Source organism: Phoxinus phoxinus (assembly GCF_949152265.1).
Source record: "Phoxinus phoxinus genome assembly, chromosome: 4".
In the NCBI taxonomy this organism is placed as follows: Eukaryota; Metazoa; Chordata; class Actinopteri; order Cypriniformes; family Leuciscidae; genus Phoxinus; species Phoxinus phoxinus.
This window is the reverse complement of record NC_136879.1, coordinates 37509208-37532636: the sequence shown is the minus strand read 5'-3', so window position 1 is coordinate 37532636 and position 23429 is coordinate 37509208. Positions and strand designations below refer to the sequence as shown.

The following is a 23429-nucleotide window of genomic DNA, read 5'->3' as shown; positions in this document are numbered from 1 at the left end:
AAATGCAAACCTAGCACACTCATTTATATTCAAAGCATGTTTGTTTGATCAGTTACAGTTATTGAGATGAGCTCCGGTGTGAAATATCCTCTCTGCATGTGAATAAAGGCAAGCTTTAGCAGATATGATCCCTGGCAGAGACAACAAAAAAACAGTGTGGCATCAGACAGAGCTGTTTATCAAATCCAGTCATGACGTCAGGCGAATAACCGACAGCCGTAAACATCCTGGAACGAGCGCCTGTCATCCCGAATCCCGATCCATAGAGGTGTGCAAGCAAACACGCCATCCAGGATCCCGTGTGTTTACCTGCAAATCTCCCAAAAAATGTGACAGGTGTGTTTCACTGTCCTTTGTTATTAGAGTCCCCCGAGCACGCATTCGACACATACCATGACCTGTCGAGACATGAGGAGAGCGGTCTCAGAGATGCCCACTGCTTTAGGGAAGACAGCACTTTTTGCTCCAGAGCTCAACCTGACGTGCGTTTCTCAGCATGGGAGCTTGGGAACGCTCAGAGGCAGCTGGAAACAAAACCCTAAACTTCATCAGGAGCCGCAGGGTGGAAAAGAAGGAATGTTTCCTGCCAAGAGAATCAGCGAGGGCCCGTTCGTGCTGGGTAATTAATTCACAGCACTTTATAGAGGAACAACAATGACTAGCACAAGACAGCAACTCCAACACCAAATTCAAAATGGATAAACAGCGTAAAAATTAACCTGAATTAATCTCTCCCAGAGATGATCTTGCGTGTCTGACCAGTCCAGTGGATTGCAGTCATGTTTACCATTGCTTGGTCAAGTTCATGTCATTTCAATAGGAATCCGCAATCTAGGGTTTTATGCAAAAAAAAAAAAAAAAGTGCTCATGCAGAATTCGCTCATGTTCAAGTTGGTCTCGCAGGTTGATGACCACATTGACAAATAAAGCTTCATGCATTACTACACGACTGACAATGGACATTTTGGCTAAATTATGCAGACTGCACCTTTAAGTCAAGTCACATTCATTTCTATAGTGCTGCTATTCACATGTTTCTGATGTTAGTGTGTTTATTAATATCTCAATATCTGGCCTGGCCTCACAGTTGCATTTATTAGGGCCATAATATAGTTAGTATTGCTAATATATACTTTATGGTGTATGAGTTTAGTATAGTGAAAATAGTATGAGTATACAGTTAAGATTTGCTTTATAGTATATATTGCATTATATAGTATTGTATGTATGCAGATAAAGTTATATATAATATATGTCCATCTTTACACATAGTTTTGCAATACAGTTAACATTTAACATTGGCGCCATTTATACTGTACAGGTGAAACTCGAAAATGTTTAATATTGTGCAAAAGTTCATTTATTTCAGTAATTCAACTTAAAAAGGTCAAACTAATATATTATATAGACTCATTACATGCAAAGTGAGATATTTCAAGCATTTATTTGTTATAATGTTGATGATTTGGCTTACAGCTTTGAAAACCTTTTCACAATATTCTAATTTTGAATTTGGGTTTTTTATTTTGTAAGCCATAATCATCAAAATTATAACAAATAAAGGCTTGAAATATCTCACTTTGCATGTAATGAGTCTATATAATAAATTAGTTTCACCTTTTAAGTTGAATTACTGAAATAAATAAACTTTTGCACGATATTAAAATTTTTCGAGCTTCACATATATTTATATTTAAATATATATATATTATCCAACCTGTAGCTCCCTGAAAAAACCTGAAATGCAAACAAATGCTATTTTAGAGGCAGGACCAGCGTGATGTTTTTGTGACACGCTCCAGGGGTGATCCTCTTTTACGAGACGTTTTTAAGAGCGTGGAGATGGTCTGAGAAAACAAGCCATTCTGCTATTACCCACAATGCACCTGGAGAACAAACCGAGCAATACGAGTGTGTGTTTAAATGGACATTCACAGTCTCAGCTCTCCCAAATATACTTCTATTAAACTGTACGGAAGTCTTTAAGCAAGTTTCTAAGCCTTCAGCTGCTGATGTTTTTTCCCACCCAAATTTCCCAAGTTCCCTATTTTGCATCACAAAGAGGGGAATTGTAGGCATTTCTATAATTTTCTATCATTCTTCATTAGCTTTAATGCTGTTTTGGTGTCTGTTTCACTTGCTGGATTAGTTCAGAAGCCGTAGAAAGGTTTAATTGAGAAACGCCAGGAGGGGCATCGCAGCGATAATGAAAACAGCGCAGATTTACCATCTGCCTGAAACAGACACACCGAATGCAACACAAAACAAACAGCCAGTGTAATGAGGTTCAGAAATATAAGAACATTTTAGGATTTTAAAGTATGTTTTAAAAGCCTCTGGCAGAACTGTGCAGGGAGGTCACTGTGGTGTGATGAATGATTGACAGGTCTTTCAGAGGATCCCCTCGAGTGACAGGTCGACTCAATAGCCAGACAGAAAACCTGAGAAACAACCAAATTAGTTGTTTCTGTTCTAGCAATAATGGCTGTGATGCTTCTGCTCGAAATGATCAAACTGAAAAAGTCACACACAAAAACTGGTCACACTTTAGTTTTGGGTCCAATTCTCACTGTCACAGACCGGCTCATAGCCTGTGACAAAAATGAGGGGACACGAACAACAGGTATAGGCCAATCAAAAGGTTGTTTATTGTAAACCAAAAACTATTAACTTTAAACAAAGAAAAAGGAATGAGGTGTGAAAATGTCATAATGTAAGGTGTATGTAAAGTGCAGGGATGCGCGAGTATGTGTGTGTGAACATGACTGGGTGGAAACTAAGTAAAACTGCAAAGGAACAAACAAAACAGGATCATACCTGGAGGAGCAGAGAGAGAGAGAAGAGTGGTTAGTGGAGCAGTTTAAATACCCTGAGCCCAGGTGGCTCCAATCACTAACGACCCTCCTCTGCCTGCAGGAGGAACCGCCCCCTGCAAAGCAGAGGAGAGGCCGTGACACCCCCCTCCTTAAAATGAGGGTCCCACCCTCAGCCCAAAATTTGGCCCAACATATTTAAAACAATCCAAAGTTCCCAAAAAAGAAAAAGAATACCAGTCCCGGCTCCTATTAGTCGCCCCGTGTCCCCTGGCTGACTGGATGATTTTTGGAATCCCAAATATTGAAATAAATTGAGTTAACGCTTTAACTACTGATCTTGATGTTATGGTACGCAACGAAAAAGCCGCCGGATATCTAGTTGCCTGACACATAACAGTTAATAAGTAGCTATGACCTGACTTGGACCGTGGTAGAGGCCCAACACAATCAATAATAAGATGCTCAAAAGGTTGCCCTATGGCTGGTATTGGATACAAAGGTGCTGGCTTTACAACCTGGTTTGGCTTGCTTGTGCACTGACACGTATGACAAGTTTTAATAAACTGAGCTACATCCCGCTTTAAACGTGGCCAGAAAAAATAACGGAGTATGCGATCATAAGTTTTACGAACACCCATATGACCTGCCACATCACCATGTGAAGTTTGCAACACTTTATTTCGCAAAGTAGTAGGCACAACCATTTGAAAAACTGGTTCTCCTAAACCCTGATCACAGTGTGGAACCCATTTCCTGACCAACAGCCCATCAAGAAGAAAATAACACTGAGCACTATTTCTCACCACTGAATCAGGAACAACTTTATCAAACAGATCGGCCAAGGTAGTATCGGCCTTTTGCTCAGCCATCAATGAATCTCTAGAACTAGTCAACTGTTCTGTCTGGAGTTTAACTGGCAACTCAAGACTTTCTGGACTACTCTCAAACTCCTTACGAGAGGCAGCGCGGGTCATAGCACAAACTGGAAATACCTCAGGAGACACACAACTGCAATCTGGAGATACCTTTGCAGGGGGCACTGAAGGTTGCTTCTTAAAGATGTTTATTTTGCCATCTGCCCACACCTTACTACCTGCCAAGTCATTCCCCAAAATCATGTGGACTCCCTCTACAGGCAACTGGGGTCTAACCCCAACAGCTACAACACCCTCTACCAGACCACATCTTAGGGTAACTTCATGCAAAGGAGAAGAGAATGGAACTAAACCCATGCCACGTATCAGTACACAACTGCCAGTATCAGACTCCTTAGAGAACGACAAAACAGATTCCAGAATAAAAGAATCTAAAGCTCCAGTGTCTCTTAAGATCTTAATTGGAACATTTTGGTTGCCATCTACCAGGGACACTACACCATCTGAAATAAAAGCTGAAAAATCACAGTGGGAAGACTGAGAACCACACTCAACTAGTGGCTGAAAAAACTCACCCTGGTGGTCAGAGGCTGTAACAGGAGCTGCCATCACAGCAGGTTTAACTTGACCTGACTTTTTTGATTTAAGTAGAGGACAATCTTTCTTCCAATGTCCTTCAACTAAACAGTAGCGACAGGTATTAGCATTAACCGGTGCTTTAGGTCCACCAAAACCAAACTTCTGCTGAGGCCTTTGAAAAGAAGCTCCAGAAAAAGGTGACCTACTATTCCTAGGAGAAAAGTTATTTTTATGGTGCATGTCACTGTTTGACTCAAAATGGCTTTTATGTGTTAACCTGTACTCATCTGCAAGGACTGCTGCATCACTTGGAGACTTAACTTTACGTTCATTAATGTATGTAGCAACCTGGTCAGACACAGAATTTTTGAACTGTTCTAACACAATCAAGTTAGACAGACCCTCAAAAGTACTAACTTCAGAAGCTGTACACCAGCGATTAAATGCAGAAGTCAAATCACGAACAAACTCAGAATAGGTTTGTGAATCTAGCTTTTTCCTGTAACGAAAACGTTGACGATATGCCTCTGGCACAAGCTCGTAGACTTTCAGAACTGCTGATTTAACTTTAGCATAAACTTTACTGTCAGCTACACTCAGTGCTGAAAAAGCCTCGCGTGCTTTACCTGTCAGTACACATTGCAACAACATAGTCATGTCCAAATCTGACCAAGCTCTAGCTTCCGCAATACACTCAAATAAAGTAAAGTATGTATCTGGATCTGACTCCTCAAATTTAGGCAACAAACGAAGATTCTGTGAAACATCAAACTGTGGTACTCCTTCTGGTCTAGTAACATTTCGCAACCGCGCTATCTCCAACTGCATTTGCAACAGCTCCCTCTGCTGCTCAAAAGTTAATGAAGGGCCAGACTGAAAACTTGCACCCCCACTACTCGCAGACTGACCCCAAAGAACACCTACTTCCCTAAGACCCTGCTTTAATCTAGCTTTAACAGTCTCTTTAAGTTTTCGGTCAACAATCTCAATCTGATAATGTTCAGCAATTTCAATTAACTGCTCCTTAGTACACAACTCTAAGGCTACCTCTGAAGGAGCTTGAACAAAACCACTCAAAATGGAAGACATTTTCCTCAACCAATATAACTACAACAAATGCTCAAAAAACAACAACAACTCACCTGCTGCCAGTCTGGGTTTAAGGACAGGAGCCACACCCCACTATCCTCCAAAATCAACTAACTAACTGGCCCCTAGTCTTCGTGCAGTCACATGTGGTGGGGTTTTATGCACTCAAAACCAGTGGAATAGAAAAGACAACCAGAAACTGGCGGCCCCCCCATATCCACGGAGGTGCTCCCGAGCCGATGTAGGGGAAAAGGGAAAGGGAAGCTCTACCCACGTTCACTGCCACCTAAAAAAAAAAACACCACGAGCCTCCTATTGACACTCGCTGATAAGCCTCAACAGGAGAGGACTCCCACCTAAACAAAAACCCAGAAAAAGGCCCAGAGTGAATTGCTAACCAAATTTAGCTACAAAGCTAACTGAACAAAAGGAACACATGGCTCTCAATGCTCTCTCCAACAATATTGGCCTAACCAAAGCATCCCCTCAAACAAAAAGTTAGCAATCTGAACTAAACTAACAAAACTACTAATCCAAGTTAACTACAAAACAATAGTCAAATAAGCCAAACTACAAATAAACAAATATATCAATGATAAGACAAATTAGACAAAACTTTAACCAATTACATCAAAATGTTAAAGTAACCTAAAATACTAAAGTAAGATTCTTAGTACAATTAACTTTAACTTAAGGACGAGCCCCCACTTGTCACAGACCGGCTCATAGCCTGTGACAAAAATGAGGGGACACGAACAACAGGTATAGGCCAATCAAAAGGTTGTTTATTGTAAACCAAAAACTATTAACTTTAAACAAAGAAAAAGGAATGAGGTGTGAAAATGTCATAATGTAAGGTGTATGTAAAGTGCAGGGATGCGTGAGTATGTGTGTGTGAACATGACTGGGTGGAAACTAAGTAAAACTGCAAAGGAACAAACAAAACAGGATCATACCTGGAGGAGCAGAGAGAGAGAGAAGAGTGGTTAGTGGAGCAGTTTAAATACCCTGAGCCCAGGTGGCTCCAATCACTAACGACCCTCCTCTGCCTGCAGGAGGAACCGCCCCCTGCAAAGCAGAGGAGAGGCCGTGACATCACTATGAACTAACTATTAACTATGACGTTTGCCTCAATAAACGCCTAATTACTGCTCATTAATAGTTTGTGAGGTAGTTGTTAAGTTTATGGATGTAGAATATTGTCATGTAGAATAAGGCATTGATATATAAGTACTAATAAACAGTCAATATCCTAGTAATATGCATGCTAATAGGCAACTAGTTAATAGTGAGAATTGGACCCTAAACTAAAGTGTTACCAAAAAAAGAACCATCATAGTGCTGTACAAACCTTGGATTAATTAGTTGTTTGTATCTAAAATGACAAAAACAGTGTGATATTCGTTTTGTTTTAAACATGCAAGTCGAGATTCATAATTTCAGTGCCACCATACGAAATAATACCTATGTAAAGCGTTTTGAGTGCTGAGAAAAGCGCTAAATGTAATGAATTATTATTATTAATTATAATGGCTCAACTATGTTCTGCACGTAAGTCTCTCAATGAGAGATTTTGTAAATTGTGTTTTGTAAATAAGTGAGTTTAATAACAAAAAAATTATAATATATATATAACGGTTCAATAAGTTCAAACACTGTCCATTCATAATTGTATGTGTGTGTGTGTGTATATATATATATATATATATATATATATATATACTGTATTTATTAGATGCAAACTTAAAACATACTGAATAAATAAGTTATAATTACTAAAATTTAAATTAAAATTCAATAAAAAAAATGTTCTTCATTTTTTTTCCTTCATTTATTATTTATTTTAGAATTAATTCAAAAATAAAAAGTATATAAATAAAAATAATAAAAATCACAAACCTTTAAATAAAACTAAAATATGAAAATAAATACGATAATAGTATATATAAATAATACTAAAATAAAATAGGGTATAGATAGTCCCACTCCAAACGCACACCATTGGTTGAGAGTTCAGTAAACATTAAAAACATAACTTGACATTAACGTAAACTAAACGCAGTAGCAAAATAATAATCAACATAATATCAGAGTGACCCTTTCGAACGCTAATTTGCCACTAATCTCTGCGTAAGCACATTAATTGATCATATATGTCAGTATCTTTTGACGCCCCTGTATTTCCTGAGTTCCTCTGGGCCGAAGCAAACGCAGCATCCTGCCCTAATCTAGCGGCTTTGAAGCCCGTGAACGACGTGCGTGTCCTAGCACCTCCGCAGGGACATTTGGGATGATCCCTGCCCCCGGGCTTCAATAGGTGGAAGGGTTGTGCGGATGGGGGATGGGAGGAGGGAGGTGTCATACCTGAGACCCCCGACAACAAGCCCGAAGGAAAGAATTCCAGAAGTACAACAGAGAACATTCTTAGAACGTTGAGGCCCTCAAAGTTCTGAACCAACGTTCTTTCAGGGACATTCTGTTCATTTAAAGTTCTTTAATAAGGTTCTCAAAACAACGCTATTTATACGTCGTTCGTGGAACTTTTTAAAATGTTACTACTTCAAAACTTCAAAATGTATTTGTGTATTGTTTTCATTTTAAAAGTTTTAGTAATTTAGTCATTTTTATTAGTTATTGCTTTTTGAAACGTCTATATAGCTTTTATTAAAACAAAAAAATGTAATACATCAAGTTAAACTAAATGAAAATGATAAATGTTGCATTGGCAACTAGGTCAAAATAAAATGCTTTAGTTTTGCTTAATAATAACCCTGCTTCTATATTCAGTAAAGCACACACATCCACCTTCAAACATACTAAAGGTTGAACCAACCAGTCCACGCTTTTGACCTGTGCCTTTAAGAGGAAAACAACCGAAGATAAAGTTCATCTCACGCACAGAGGAAGAGTGAGGTCACATGATTGACCTGCATGTAAAAACAACACGTTGTGTCTGACTATTAGCATAAACAATAATGCCAGTAAAAGCTTAAACGGCTCTGTGCTACATGTTTACACATGAAATGAGCCTCTGTGATGTCTTGACGGGCAGACACCAAAAAAACAAAAACGGGAGGGAATGTGCTAAGGTTAAATTGCTATAAGTCTAATGGCACAGCAATGGTATCACCGTGACACTTGGCAAAACCATGAGACCATTGACATTAGTAAAACTAATTACACTCTAAAAAATGCATGTTTGGGTCAAATATAAACCAATTTTTAAATTAAGTTTTTAACCCAACAGTTGGGTTTGCCCATATTTGACCCAAACATGGGTTGAAACAACAACAACCCAGAGACTAAGAAAGGAGGAGTAATTTGCCTATAAGCATGACTCAACCTACTTTGAATTCAATATGTATCCATATACATAGACTATTGACATTAGTAAAACTATTTGTTTGGGTCAAATATAAACAAACCAATTTTTAAATTAAGTTTTTAACCCAACAGTTGGGTTTAACCATATTTGACCCAAACATGGGTTGAAACAACAACAACCCAGAATTTTTTAGAGTGAAAGTCTTGACAAACACTGAGAAAATAGGAGTAATTTGCCTATAAGCACGAGTCAACCTACTTTGAATTCAATATGTATCTATATGTGCCTGGCAAAAGTGACGTGATTTACAAATGTCTCCGTTGGTTCAGATGATGTTTTCTGCACTGCCACCTGTTGTTTCTGGAGCGCGTGTGAAGTATTAACACCTCTGGAGCGCGTCTGCACTGGTTCACACCAAACTGGACGTGTCAAGCTTAAATAAGGCTTCACAAATAGGAAAACAAGGCTTCTCAGGAAACAAAAAACATGATCGATTGTGTTTACAGACGTTTTTTTTGTTTCAATCTTTCGAATTTTCATTCCATCACAATCTCAAGGATTAGCACACGTACAGAAATCCCAACACACTAAATCCAACAAAACTTTCTCAAACACATTCAAGGACAAATGGAGGACAAACTATCCCAGCTGAGAGCAATAGTTTGGGAAAGACACGCGACGGCATGTGTTCCTGTGATTACCTGAGCCCCATGTGTGATACGCCGAGAACAGATTAACAAAATCCAGTTTCCAGAAAATCTCTCCTTCGCATTATCTCAGTTTTTTTCCCCATGTGGAAGCCAGGGGTCTCCCTCCCGCGCGTGCAGCCGAGCGTAACCAGACAGGATTCAGACACACATGACTACACAAAGCTGCGTTGAAATGAGTTTACTCGCTCCGAGCTCCGATCACAGGCCTTTCATTTCCACCCGACTCCAGCACAATGACGCCCCCTGTTTCAAACTAACCGTGTGTGTGTGTGTGTGCAGGCCTGTCTATACCTAAAGCACCTGTCCTGGGGTTAGACATCATAGACGACCACTTTAAAACAGCTGCCTTCAACCCCGGAGATAATAACCCTTCTATTAAATCACTCATCAAAACGGAGGGAGGAACAGGTATGAATGGTGTGTTTGATGCATTCTGGGTAAACGGAATTATAGGCCACATTAAGAGGAACAGGAAACCGTATCTTTAAAGCATTATAAGTGCACCATCTAGCCAGATCATCATATGCATACTTTGTGGAGAAGGCAATCTCGTAATGCAGTGCGCCAAAAAAAAAAAAAAAAAAAAAATCATCATCCAATATGGCAAATTAAGTAAGAGAAATGTCAACTATACATAATTATTTCATTCTGTGCTGTAAAGTAGTATTGATAGGTTCAATAATAAATTAATTTCATTTTTTTTTATTACGATAAAAAAATGAATTTATAAATATGCACATATTAATTTATTAAATAAAAATATAAACAATAAAGTCTATTGGAAATAATTTGTCAAGTCTCTAGTGTTGTGAACTAGTATACAATTGTGACTAATAAATTAATTTCACATTTGTATTTATAGCAAAACTAATACATGTATTAAAGCAAATATAAAAAATAATTAAAATGATTAAAAAAAGAATAATTATGTAATCAACTCTCTAGTGTAGCTACAAAAAAAACGCGACTAATTCATTAATTTTATATTTCTATTTATAATAAAAAAACAATTCATTTACCAATATATATCAGATGTTTTAAATGAAATTATACATATTAAAATAATAAACACTATACAAAAGTATATTTATAAAAATAATGAATGCATTTTCTGTAAAAAAAAAAAGTAAAGTAATTAAAGTAAAGTTGCACAAAGAGAGACTTGACTACAATTTATTAAAATGGGGTTTAATATGTATATATTTTTTAAGTAATTCTAAAGCATAACATATAATATATATTTTACTTTAGAATTACTTTAACAAATTTGTTACAGAAAATGCATTTATTATAAATAATAATAAAATAATAAACACTATTTGAAAAAAAATGTAGACAAGTATCCAGTGTATAGTGTATAAATAGTGTATTATAAATAGTTATTTATATAGTATAAAACTATAGTATACATAGTGTATTATAAATAGTAGTATTAAATTCCATTATTTAAATGGAGTTATATATATATATATATATATATATATATATATATATATATATATATATATAAAAAATATTAAACTCCATTTGAATAAATTGTAGTCAATTCTCTCTTTGTGCAACACGTGTTTAAAATCGGTCGCTTGTAAGGTTTGCTTTAGATCAGGATGCACCAGAAAGTAGCTAACCAGGTCACGGAAGAGAACTAGAACGAGCGTCTTGACATGAAAGTTGAGTCGCGCGCAGATAAAAGGGATTCCCCACGTCTAAATACTGCTATCACTCGCCATACAATCACTCATCACTCAATCCTGTTGACAAGGAAGCATTCCTGCTATGGCCTGTAAGTCATAAAACTCTGAAGGATCTGTTTGGGAAACAATGCATAAGTGCAGGATGAGGAACTACCTCATGCTTACGACGGTCTGAATCCCTGTATCCCCCAAAACCAATCCAGGAGAGTTAATGAACAACCCTGAGTCCAGGAAACGCAACCCAGCGGCAATGACCACATCAAAGCACAATGAAAGTGATCTGTATTTATGAAAATCACGTCCTAGCCTCATTTTTAATTATCAAAGTCAGTGTGTCCCTTGAGTAAAGGAGGAAACGGTTTCAATCAATTACTTTCAAGGGAAGAAAAAAACCTTGGGTTTGGGATTAAACCTGTTTAGATCTCAACTCGTGTGCAACTAAATAACAATTAAACCTTTGTTGACTATATTGTTGGGAGATTATGGAAATAGAACTGCACTCCGGTATAAAAACAAGGTATTAGTTCCTCAAAGTTGGCATTGTGTCAAATACTTCTGCTTTAATTCAGGAATATTTGCCCCAGAAACTGATTTTGAGGAAGTATTTTTAGATTTCGAAAGGCATATTTCCTGTCTAACCAAATAACAGCTCACAATGTTCTGATAAATATGTAAAATAGTTCAAGTGAATCAATTCATTAACAAAACGTGAACAAGTATCGGTTAAATATCAAATCTATACAATTATTGATAATCAATCAAAATAAAAGTAGCTCATGTATAATAATTTATAGCAAGTTCCCATCGTGTTAACATTTCCTGCTATCGGGGTATGTTGTCACAATGCTGGGTTGTTTTAACCCAATTTTGGGTCATATATGGACAAACCAAAACGTTGGATCAAAAATGCAATTTAAAAATTTAACCCAATGGCTGGTTTTGTCCATATTTGACCCAAAATTGTGTTAAAACAACCCAGCATTTTTTAAAGTGCACAGAGGCTCTATTTACACATGATATTAAAATGCGTTTTGGTTGATCGGATCACAAGTAGACGAGGGAGACATTCCCATTCACACCTGGTCTATTAATCCGTCTCTTTTGTCCACTTTTAACCACTTCTGTCCTGATTTCTTCGAGGGGAGGGTCTATGGTCGGGTAAATAAGCTTTTTCAGATCTTTCCATCTAATGGACAAAATAAGCTCACGCAATTTACATATGAACGCTGCCCGGAGATGACGGAAAAACACTACGAAAGCAATCCAGTCTAATGCGTTTTCAACGACCTCTGGAAGTGGTGGAAAGTGAACGAGCTCAAAACATTTTAGACCCTGTTTACACCTGTATTTAGCGTCATCCATTGTGATCCGATTGACCAAAACGCATCTTAATACCAGGTGTAAACTGGGGTACTATAGAACCCGACACCTTCAAAGTGCTGGGTCGTTTCAACCCATGTTTGGGTCAAATATGGATAAACCCAACCATTGGATTTAAAATATAATCAAAAAATGTAAACTAATGGTTGGGTTTGTCCTATTTGACCCAAACATGGGTTGAAAAACAACCTAGTATTTTTTTAGAGTGAAGGTTCTTGACTGATAAATAATTATTTTTTGCCAAAAAGGTTCCATCTAAGGAGAAATGTCTTAAATAATTGCATAATATGAGCTGTTTCATTAAAACAATAGGTAACACTTTACAATAAGGTTCATAGTCAACATTAATGTATTAACTAACATGAACTACCCATGAGCAATCCATTTGTTACTGTATTTGTTAATGTTAGTTACTAAAAATAGTTGAATAAAGTCATTTTTGGGCACAAAAAGTATTCTCGTCGCTTGATAAACTTATGGTTGAGCCACTATTTTAACAATGTCTTTAATAACTTTATGGGCCGGCAAGTTTCGATCCCATATAAGTCTATGGAGGAGTGAGCCAGCTCTCAGATTTAATAAAAAAATATCTTAATTTGTGTTTCGAAGATGAACGAAAGTCTTGTAACGACATTAGGGTGAGTAATACACGATTTTAATAAAATATTAGTAAATGTTGAAATGAACATTAACAAAGACTAATGAATGCTGTAGAAGTGCAGTTCATTATTAGTTCATGCTAACTATGTAGTTAATAATGTTATTGTAAAGTGCTGCCAAACAATGTAATCAAAATAAGAATTAAACAAAATGAAGTAAACTAAATCCATAAAAGGTTCTATATATGAAGCACAGAACTCTTTAAAGTTCTAATGGAACCTTTTATTCAAAGAGTGCAGAGAGTGACTTTCAAAAACTAAACCTAGAAGCTAGAGTTAAAAAAAATGTGACAACTAGCCCCGGTGTCTTCTATATGAACAAGAATTGTCTAAAAGGGTCTTTTCACCTCCACCTGTTAAAAATCAAATGCATCTTGGCCACTTTAGCCCTGTTAATATCCGACCTTGCTTGTGACTCAAACTAGCTTTTAAGTTTTTTATAATACTCACATGAACTCCCTCTCCATATGTATGATGCAAGACTTCCCAGCTGGTTCCACCAGCGCTGACCTCCTGGTTCATTTCCATCTGTATACCGGCAGATGAGAGATTCCTCCTGTCTTTCTGCCTTCCCTTTTTCTCAGGCCATTCAGAGAATGAATTCAGGCCCGTCTAAAGTCCTTCACACCAGGACACGCTCAGAGGGGATTCTCCTTGACTCTGACCGACTCGCACATTTGCAATTCATCATCTTCCTCACACGGCCACACAATAGCAGCAGCGCAGGAGCTTTGTCATTGTAACGACACACACACACACACACACACGGTCTATTTACAGCGTCTGACGCCGGCAGAATGACTGTGTTTGCGTGTTGATCTTCTGTCATTAACTACCAGCTCAATTAGCATTTAAGACCACAGGTGGAAGACAATAACAATCTTTCAAATAATCTTTCTATTGATATGCAACAGTTTAGATGTGGGCAGTTGGAAAAGCAGCATTATAAAGAAAGACAATCAACTTTACCAGTACTAAAATAAAACCTATTTGGCAAACCACAAAGAGTTTCAATCCAAATGTAACACACAGTCAAAACAAATCCAACTGCAGTTTCACTCACGATCTGGATCCTAATGGGAATTTCAACACAGGATTCCAGCATAACAACAAGTAGATCTTAAGTTCATAATAGGACTATTAGGTTTCCAATGGGATCAAAAGTCCATGTAGAGCATCACAGGATCTTTAACACAAATCTTTCAGGGGTTTACAAGCAAAAAAAAAGATATTATTCCAATAAAATACCAGTAGAGTTCTGATAAAGACTACAGATTATCCAACAGGACTCAACAGACTTTCCAGTTATTCACAATTACTGCATAAGGAATTTTAAACGTATTTTATATGAATGTTTTGCACTTACAAAGTCATTCAAAAAGATATATCATCAATTTAAAACCTTACAAAATTTTATTTTAGCTTTATCTCTTATGCAATTGGCTACAAATTATGTCTGAAATTGGATCAAATGTCCATGTAGAGCATCACAAGATTTTTTAACACAAATCTTTCAGGGGTTTATAAGTAAAAAATAAGACATTATTCCAATAAAATACCATACACCATAAATACCAAAGTAGAGTTCTGATAAAGACTACAGATTATCCAACAAGGACTCAACAGACTTTCCAGTTATTACTGGATAAGGAATTTTAAACGGATTTCATATGAAATATTTTGCACTTGAAAAAACTCTCCTATATACAATCAATTTAAAACCTTACAAAAAAATCCCTGATATTGATAAGCATATTTTTTTAGGATTGGCTACAAATTAAGTCTGAATTTCCACCAGGAATAATTTGACTAGGAATACACCAGCAACGTGAAACCCAGAGAAGAACAAGTCTAAACTTATAAAAAGGGGAATATTTGCACATCCACAAAAGTCAATAAGACACGTGTGCAGTATGCAACCACCAACATGTAAACACGTAACGGTTATTAACGTTTCGCTGCTGCAAACCCTTGTTTACCATGTCAATATAAGCTTCTGTGAATGTTCAGACAGAGCAAGACTAACAGAGACAGACAAAGTCAGACGCACAGACGGCGCTGTTCAGATGTGGGGAATCCTTTTCATCTGCTTTCTCTGCCTCTCAACAGACATCGAGACTCTCTGAAGCTGCTCGGAAAAGCATCACACAAACCTGAACACCACCGCCACACCTCGACGAGCGCTCAAACGTCTTACCTTCCCAGGGGGCGATCCTGTGACCCGATGACACACGTCCTTTCTAAAATCTTGTGTTTCCTGCAGCGCCGAACTCCACAACATACTGACTCCCACGTGAGTGGACGGGAACTGAAACAGCTTGTGATGGGGGTCTGTGTCCGTTCAACGATCCCCCCCTCTTCTTCTCCTCCCCTCTCCCACACTCCCTTTAACTCCTTCCCCTTCCCCCTTCCCGTCTGTCTCGGGATGACTGTGAGATTGGGAGCAGGAATGTGTGTGGTTCTGCTGCTTTTGGTCTGTCTGAACGGCTCTGGTGTGACCCTGTGGTCAGAGCATCGAATTTACACAAGAATTCAAACCCGCCTCTCACAAAAACAGACCCCGCCCACTTCTCACAACTTCACCACAGAGCTCCGCCCACTTCTAACACCTTTACCACAGAGCCCCGCCCACTTCTCACACCTTTACCACAGAGCTCCGCCCACTTCTAACACCTTTACCACAGAGCTCCGCCCACCTACGGGCAACTTCTGCCAACTTCTGCTGAGATAAAGTCTGCAAAATAAAGTGCATCCCACACCCCAAAAAAATAAAAATAAATCACGTCTAGGATGCATTTAATCACAAAATCAAAAGAAAAAAATATGAATTATAATACTTAGGCTACTTTAGAAGCATGATGAGATTTTCATTGTAATATTATTTTTATGGCAATTTAACATCTTCATATTCTCATTACTATCATAAATCATTTTATTTTTGAGAATTTTTCTGTAATTTCTGTTATCGTCGTCAATAGATTACTGAAATACACTGATTTTTTAAATTATTTTAATCATAATTATTTAATACATTCAATAAATGCAACACATTCTACCATGATGCATACATATTTAAAATAATGCATACTTTTAGCTTTCACATTAAAGTAATGATAATTATATTTGTATTGCATTATGGTAATGAGAACACAGGGGAAATATGTGCTTAACTGTCATTAAAATACTGTCACGATGCAATAAATCTATAAAAAATTTCCATTTCATCATTCAAAAATATAATTTAGTATTTTTTTCTTTTGATTTTGTGGCAAAAATATGATCCAGACATGTGTCTGGCCCTAAAAAGGTTTTGCAATATTCACCCCTCATGACCCCCATTACATCTTAGTGTTGGCATCCCCTAAAAACATGTATTATATGTCACAACCGAAGAGGTTAACTCTTAAATATTTGGACAGAACAGCACGCTTATGTCTGTGTGAAGATAGAGGTGTGATTGGTGGGAAGGCAGCAGAGTTGTTGTCATAGCACCAGAGCTGTAGGAGGAGAGAGACACAGACGTCAATGATGACGACCCTAGCCCAATTCATTTTCAACACACACACACACACACACACACACACACACACACACACACACACACACACACACACACACACACACACACACACACACACACACACACACACACACACACACACACACACACACACACACACACACACACACACACACACCTTGTGTAGGTATTCTGGGACCAGGCAGTGGCCACAGTGTTTGGGAGAACTGGTCATGTGATCTGCGATCTGCTTTGCATACACAGCAGCGCAGATGCCCGGGGCAAAGACTGATATAACCCTGCGACAGTGCGTCTCACACAGATGAACTGGACTGTGGTGCGCAACAGCCCGTCTAGACAATTGTGATTAAACTGACTAAAATAATAAAACACAACATTGCGGTTAGTCTGACGGCATATCAAATGACTAACAACGCCAGCCAAGGTTATGACCCCTAATCTGGACAAACTCCACAGCTGGATACTTGCTCCCAAATAAAACACAGTGCGAGAGAGAGAGAGGGGGGGGGGGGGGGAGTCTTTTGCATCCTTACTGTAACTTATTTACTAAATAATATGAAATAAAAAAATTATAAATATTAACCATCATGTACAAATTATATATATATATATATATATATATAAATATAACAGCATAATTAATGCTAAATTAAAATAAATGTAAAAGTTTTAATTGCATAGTTTATTTAAAATAAACATTTAAAAATATATATGTTTTTAAATAAAAATTACATTAACATTACATAAATAAATAAAAATATTAATCTAAAAATATGTGTTTAACTTTCATTAAAATTCGTCACAATGCAATAAATCTATTAATAGGTTCCATTTTGTCATGCAAAACATAATTTAGTATGTTTCTATTGATTTGGTGGTAAAAAAAGAAAGAAAAAAGAAATCTGACCCAGTCATGTTTCTCTGGCCCTAAAAATGTAAAAGTTTTAATTCCATAATTAATAACAAAAACATTTAAAAATATAAATTATTTAAAAATGTAAAAACATAAAAAAAATCCGAAATAACAAAAAAAAAAGAAAAAAAAAAGAATATTAAATAAAAAAAATACTAATACTAATATATAGTTGTAAAAAATTAAATTTAATATTTATATTTAAATAAATAAATAACTTTCACCAAACTGTCAACGACTTTAACCTTTCAAACAACGCGCAGTTGCAAACAAAAATGAATAATCACGATTATCCAATAATAATCACTGCACTTTTCACGATCAAATCAAATCCTGATGAATGAAATCAAGCCCTACCCTGCATTCCCAATTGTGTTTCACATGATATCATGAGTGCATGTTTTCCGATGTTCAACGAGCAGAAAAGACACATCAGCTTTAACAAGACGAGTCAGTGTTGTTTTTCTGGAGAGAGAGAGACAGACGTGACATGACAGGAGGAACAGGAACAGTGTTCAGGTGAACACACACACACCGGCCGCATGATAAAATATCATATTCATATTCTGGATAAAATGGTTCAATATGGGATTCGCTGATGCACTATAAAGGAGATATGCATTCATGATACTTCAGATCCTCAGGCCATTTTAATATGGTAATGTTGGGATATATGTGAAATAATAATTTTTATAGTATGAGAATTGAAATTGACCTCGGTGACCCCAATTCCATGTGTGACGGACAGAAAGTCCCGTTGCTGAAGGAGATATTCTGCTTAATAATCAAAACTGTGAAGTGATTAGCATGCTGGAGCCATAAATAACACACTATGTGACAATTTACATAACTAAAAAACAGTGATAAACGACATCTCTGGCATTCTGCAGTCAAATATTTCTGATATTAATGATTGACACCAATGGCACTTTATAACTAACCGCTCATTTGGGAAACCAATATTTCATACATAGCTACATAAAAAAATCATGTTTTTAATTCAGTAAGGATGCATTAAGTTGATCATAAGTGGCATAATAAAAACATTTATAATGTTACAAAAAATCCTAGCATATTATAAATAAATGCTGTACCAATGAACTTTCTATTTATCAAAGAATCCTGAACATTTTTAAGATGGTATCCACAAAAATATGAAGCAGCACAACTGTTGTCAACACTGATAATAATCAGAAATGTTTCTTGAGCAGCAAATCATCATAATTTAATGATTTCTGTGACGGATATGTCCAATAATGTGCAGTTTAATAACAGTCGTTGTTGAAAAACAAAGACTCAACAAGCGAAGGTTGGAATCAGTGTTCCTAAACAATTCATATAAATAAAATAATTTCACTTATATTTTAGTTTTTTTTTACAGTAATGATGACTAGCCAACCCTAATGTGTTTAACTAAATATTGATTTCACAACAAAAATGAATGAATACAACTAATTCACTAAAAATGCATCACACTACGCAAGCTGGATTTCACACATTATGAAATGTGTTTGCAATTCATAACTCAACAATGTTGGATTTTCTGCACTGCATAGGATGCTATATAGCGGATATTAGCATAAACTGACTTTTTCTACTGCGGGTTTTCCTCTATGAGATAAGAAAGTTAGCTAAACTATCAATTTGTTAGTTAGCTACCTGAATAACAATAACTACGTCCAAAAGTTAAGAAATTCTGACTTCGGAGAACGAATTCACTGAAAAAATAAAGTGTTGGATTTATGTGATTTGATAGTGTACATCGGTCCCACATGAACCAATTAAGTTAAACAAACATAATTTATTCATGTAACTTCAACATCATGGAATTAAGTCATTTTAAGTGACCCAATTACGGTAAGTAGTCTCAAAGTGAATTTTAACTGGCTCCCTGATATCATTCAGGTATTCAAATGCATATTTTCATTTATCCAATAAAAAAATTATTTTAGTGTCACACAATTCCATTTCTATTAGGGCTGGGACGCCGGTATGGATTTTTTCTTACCGCGGTTGAAAAGCAAGAAATTCCCACGGTATAGCGGTAAACTGCTTTAAGAAGTCTGTACCTTCTTGCGCAAATGCTGTTTAGTGGCAAAAAGATCTGAGTATCTCTATCACCCCCTACAGGCCTCATGTATGCATGAAACGTGAGCAGAACAAATGTCTGTGTGAATTGTTCGAAGAGCCTGTAACTTTCACGTCGAGCGCCCCTAGAGGCCACAAGGGCCGCAGCACTGTCGCAAAAGTCAAGAAGACATCCACGATCCCTCTCGCGTTATCTCTTTTTTGCCACATCAGAAGCAGTTTTAAACTTTTTCCTTGTAGAGCAGGCGGAAAAATAGTAGCAAAAGCGTTCCTTGAGTATATCAGAGCTTGTGGTCACGTGATGGTCGTAAAGTGATTCGTTCTCCAGGTCACATAACCTGGCCAAAGACGGTGCGTCTTCTCCAAACTTACATAGGCGGTATTTCAAGAGGGCAGCCCCGCTCGGAGCATTGATAGGGTCAAGCGCTGTATATTGGCCTGAGGAATCATTTAAAATAACTCGTATGCTTCAAATCTTTAGGTCACAAAGTCCGCGGTGTGCCTTTAAGGTAAATCGATGGTTTGATTGTGCGTAAATATGTAATATAAGAAATTATGCAAAAATGTTTTTATGAATGTCTTACACAGAAATTTGAATGTGAAATTAAATGTTAACAACATTTACAGGTGAAACTCGAAAAATTTGAATATGGTGCAAAAGTTCATTTATTTCAGTAATTCAACTTAAAAGGTGAAACTAATATATTATATAGACTCATTACATGCAAAGTGAGATATTTCAAGCCTTTATTTGTTATGATTTTCATGATTATGGCTTACAGCTTATAAAAACCTTTTCACAATATTCTAATTTTGAATTTGGGGTTTTCATAAGCTGTAAGCCATAATCATCAAAATTATAACAAATAAAGGCTTGAAATATCTCACTTTGCATGTAATGAGTCTATATATTATATTAGTTTCACCTTTTAAGTTGAATTACTGAAATAAATGAACTTTTGGACCTGAAATTGAGCACCATTATGCGCGTTTTATATGATTGCTAGACCTTAAGAAACCAAAGAGATCAGCGAATCACTCGTAATATCAGCAAACCACGATAAAAAAGGATAAGCAAACACGACGTCCTCCTTCAAACTGAGACGACACGTGTCACTTTCAATTACGCTCAGGGATCCCGTCTGTCATGTTTGCATTAGCCTTTCTGAAGTCCACCACAGAGGAACTCAATGAAACATCCCCGTCAGAGACGCACACAGAAAAACATCAGAGAAGCTGTTTTACATCTCAACCCGTTCTCCAGCGTCTGCTGTTCATGAATCCACAATATTTCAACAATGACCCAAGAGAGAGGCTTAAGCCGAACGCTAAAGCTAGCAGCCTAACTGGGATTTTCATTTAAAATCGTCGACACGCAAAAGGAAATGCACTCCACATTTGCTCACAGCTCTTTGGAAACACGCTTGAAGGCAATACATATTCATAACACTGAAAACAATGGCCTGGCTTTACATAAAGGTACACAGAAACATGATGTGACTTGGGAAACGCATTTTTGTATGATTGTAAAACATGACAGATGAGAAACACTGCAGCTCTCATGTGACCGCAAGTGTTTGTGTGGCTTTTATGATTTATATGTCTTGTCTTATCAAGTAATCCTGTGATAAGATCATGGCGCCGGTCTATAAAGGCACATTTTTTATTTCAAATTATGATTCCAAACGCTTAGAAATACTTGATTTGTTGAGCTATATTTCCATTCAATTTTGCAAATTTAACTTATGAACAGTATTGGAATATCACATAAAACATTTGGGAGTAAAGCAGCGTTTCCATCCCATGGGTTTAAGAGAACAATATCATCACTTCCTTGAAAACTGGTGCACAATATCGGAAATAAAAATGGAAGTTGCTGCAATTGGGGAATAAACCGTGGCTCTTTTTCCCCACATAACTGTCTCACGTCTCATTATCAAAAACGCTGGCAGAGAAAGAGTTAAAATAAACTAAATATCAAAATCAAGATTTTAAATTGTCCTCTCAACCATTTTATATTAGAAAAGGTAAAAGGTACGTTTTTTTTATATATATATATATTTTTTTTTTCAATAAAATGAAAACCCCAAAATTAGAATATTGTGAAAAGGTTTTCATAAGCTGTAAGCCATAATCATCAAAATAATAACAAATAAATGCTTGAAATATCTCACTTTGCATGTAATGAGTCTATATAATATATTACTTTCACCTTTCAAGTTGAATAAATGAACTTTTGCACAATATTCTCATTTTTCGAGTTTCATCTTTAACTGTCTGTAATATAAGTATTTCAAAATGCATTTCTAAATCTGGTGATTTGTTCTAAAGCTACTATTCAAAAGTTGGGGGTAAGAAATATTTTATTTAATGAAATTAATTCCAGGTTCAGACTACACAATATTTGTGTCTGTTACGATAGTCACCGAGTCATATTATGTGATTTTGACTCCTATATTCTTGTCATGTCTCCACATTGCTTCCTGACAAATTATCGCTTGCCGTCTTTAACGAGGTGTGTGATGTCATCGAGAAGGCGGGACTGTCGACTGAACAAACAAACGTGAGCGTAAACAAACAATGGCTACCGAAGCTGCGCGTTTTGCACTGGATGTCTTGTCGTCAGAAAAGCCCTAAAAAGAAAGAAAACCTGACAGTGGACACAGTCCTAGACTGCACGAAGAGGACAGTATTGAATCCTCTAAAGAGAACTTGAGGTAAAATATAGCTTTTTATTTTTAGCCTGTAGTAAAAAATAAAAGTAGCCGACTCATCGGGTTGCTAAAAAAAACCTCTGCTATTGTTTATCTTTTTTCCACTGTGTCATAGTCCCTCGAGGAAACTTCATAAAGGCAGGAGTACTGCAGACGCTCCATGAACCTTTCCTCATTGCACCAATACTATCATCTCTCTTTCGTTTCAGTACGTTTGAAAGCTACTGTGCTCCTATTGGTCAGTGTCACAGATGTGACGGAAACTGTTGTGGGAGACCGGAAAAAATTAAGCATGCTAGCCTTTCTGTAGTTACGTTGTGAAGCATCACAGATGCGGCGTCGGTTGTCGTTAACTATGACACATTATACAAGATAAAACAATCTATTCTTGCGTCCCGACGCCCATTGATGTTTACAAATCCCGGCATAATACTTCTATTCAGCAAGGATGCATTAAGGCGAGACACTACAGGTGAATAGGGTAACATTTTTAACTAGCAGATATCACCATGAAACTTTCCCAGTTGATTGCCTACATTAAGATGAGAGAAAAAAATTATTACAAGTTTTCTGTAATTTACAGCCGTGTCTCGCCTTAAACCAACCAAAAGTGACAGTAAAGACATTTTGAAGACTCTTGACTCTGAAGAAGACGCATGGGCGTCGAAACGTTAGTCATTTTGCACTAATAAAATAATTTAAAACGTTGTGTGCTTCGTAGTGTAATTCTAAATTGTAATAAATATATTTCACAATATTACTGTTTTTATTTTATTTTTGATCAAATAAATGCAGTCTTGGTGAGTATAAGAGACTTCTGTCAAAAACTACCCTACCAACCCTAAACGTTGAATGATAGTGTGTAAATTTATGTAAATATAATTACCCACCCGTTTAGAATAGCAATGTTTGTTAACCCTTTTTTAAATAGACATGAACCTATTTAAAAAAACTGATTTTTGTAGAAGCGAAATAAATTAAGAAAGTTAAACAGAAAAAAAGTTATAGAAGTTTGAGTTTCTGAAAATTGTATTATTCATATTTTA

General features: G+C 36.7%; 1 protein-coding gene across 3 annotated transcripts in view; it reads right to left on the bottom strand.

The window, feature by feature from the left end:
• tiam1b (TIAM Rac1 associated GEF 1b) overlaps positions 1-23429 on the bottom strand; it is a 95612-nt gene that overhangs the window by 57458 nt on the left and 14725 nt on the right. The window contains exon 1 of one of the 3 annotated variants that reach the window (XM_079609898.1): positions 15325-15640. The exons of 1 other annotated variant lie outside the window; for it this stretch is intronic. The gene's annotated coding sequence lies outside the window, so the exon portion shown is untranslated. Of the gene's footprint in view, positions 1-13577; positions 13715-15324; positions 15641-23429 lie in introns of those variants that run through there. One more of the 3 variants, XM_079609900.1, reaches the window with a different exon arrangement.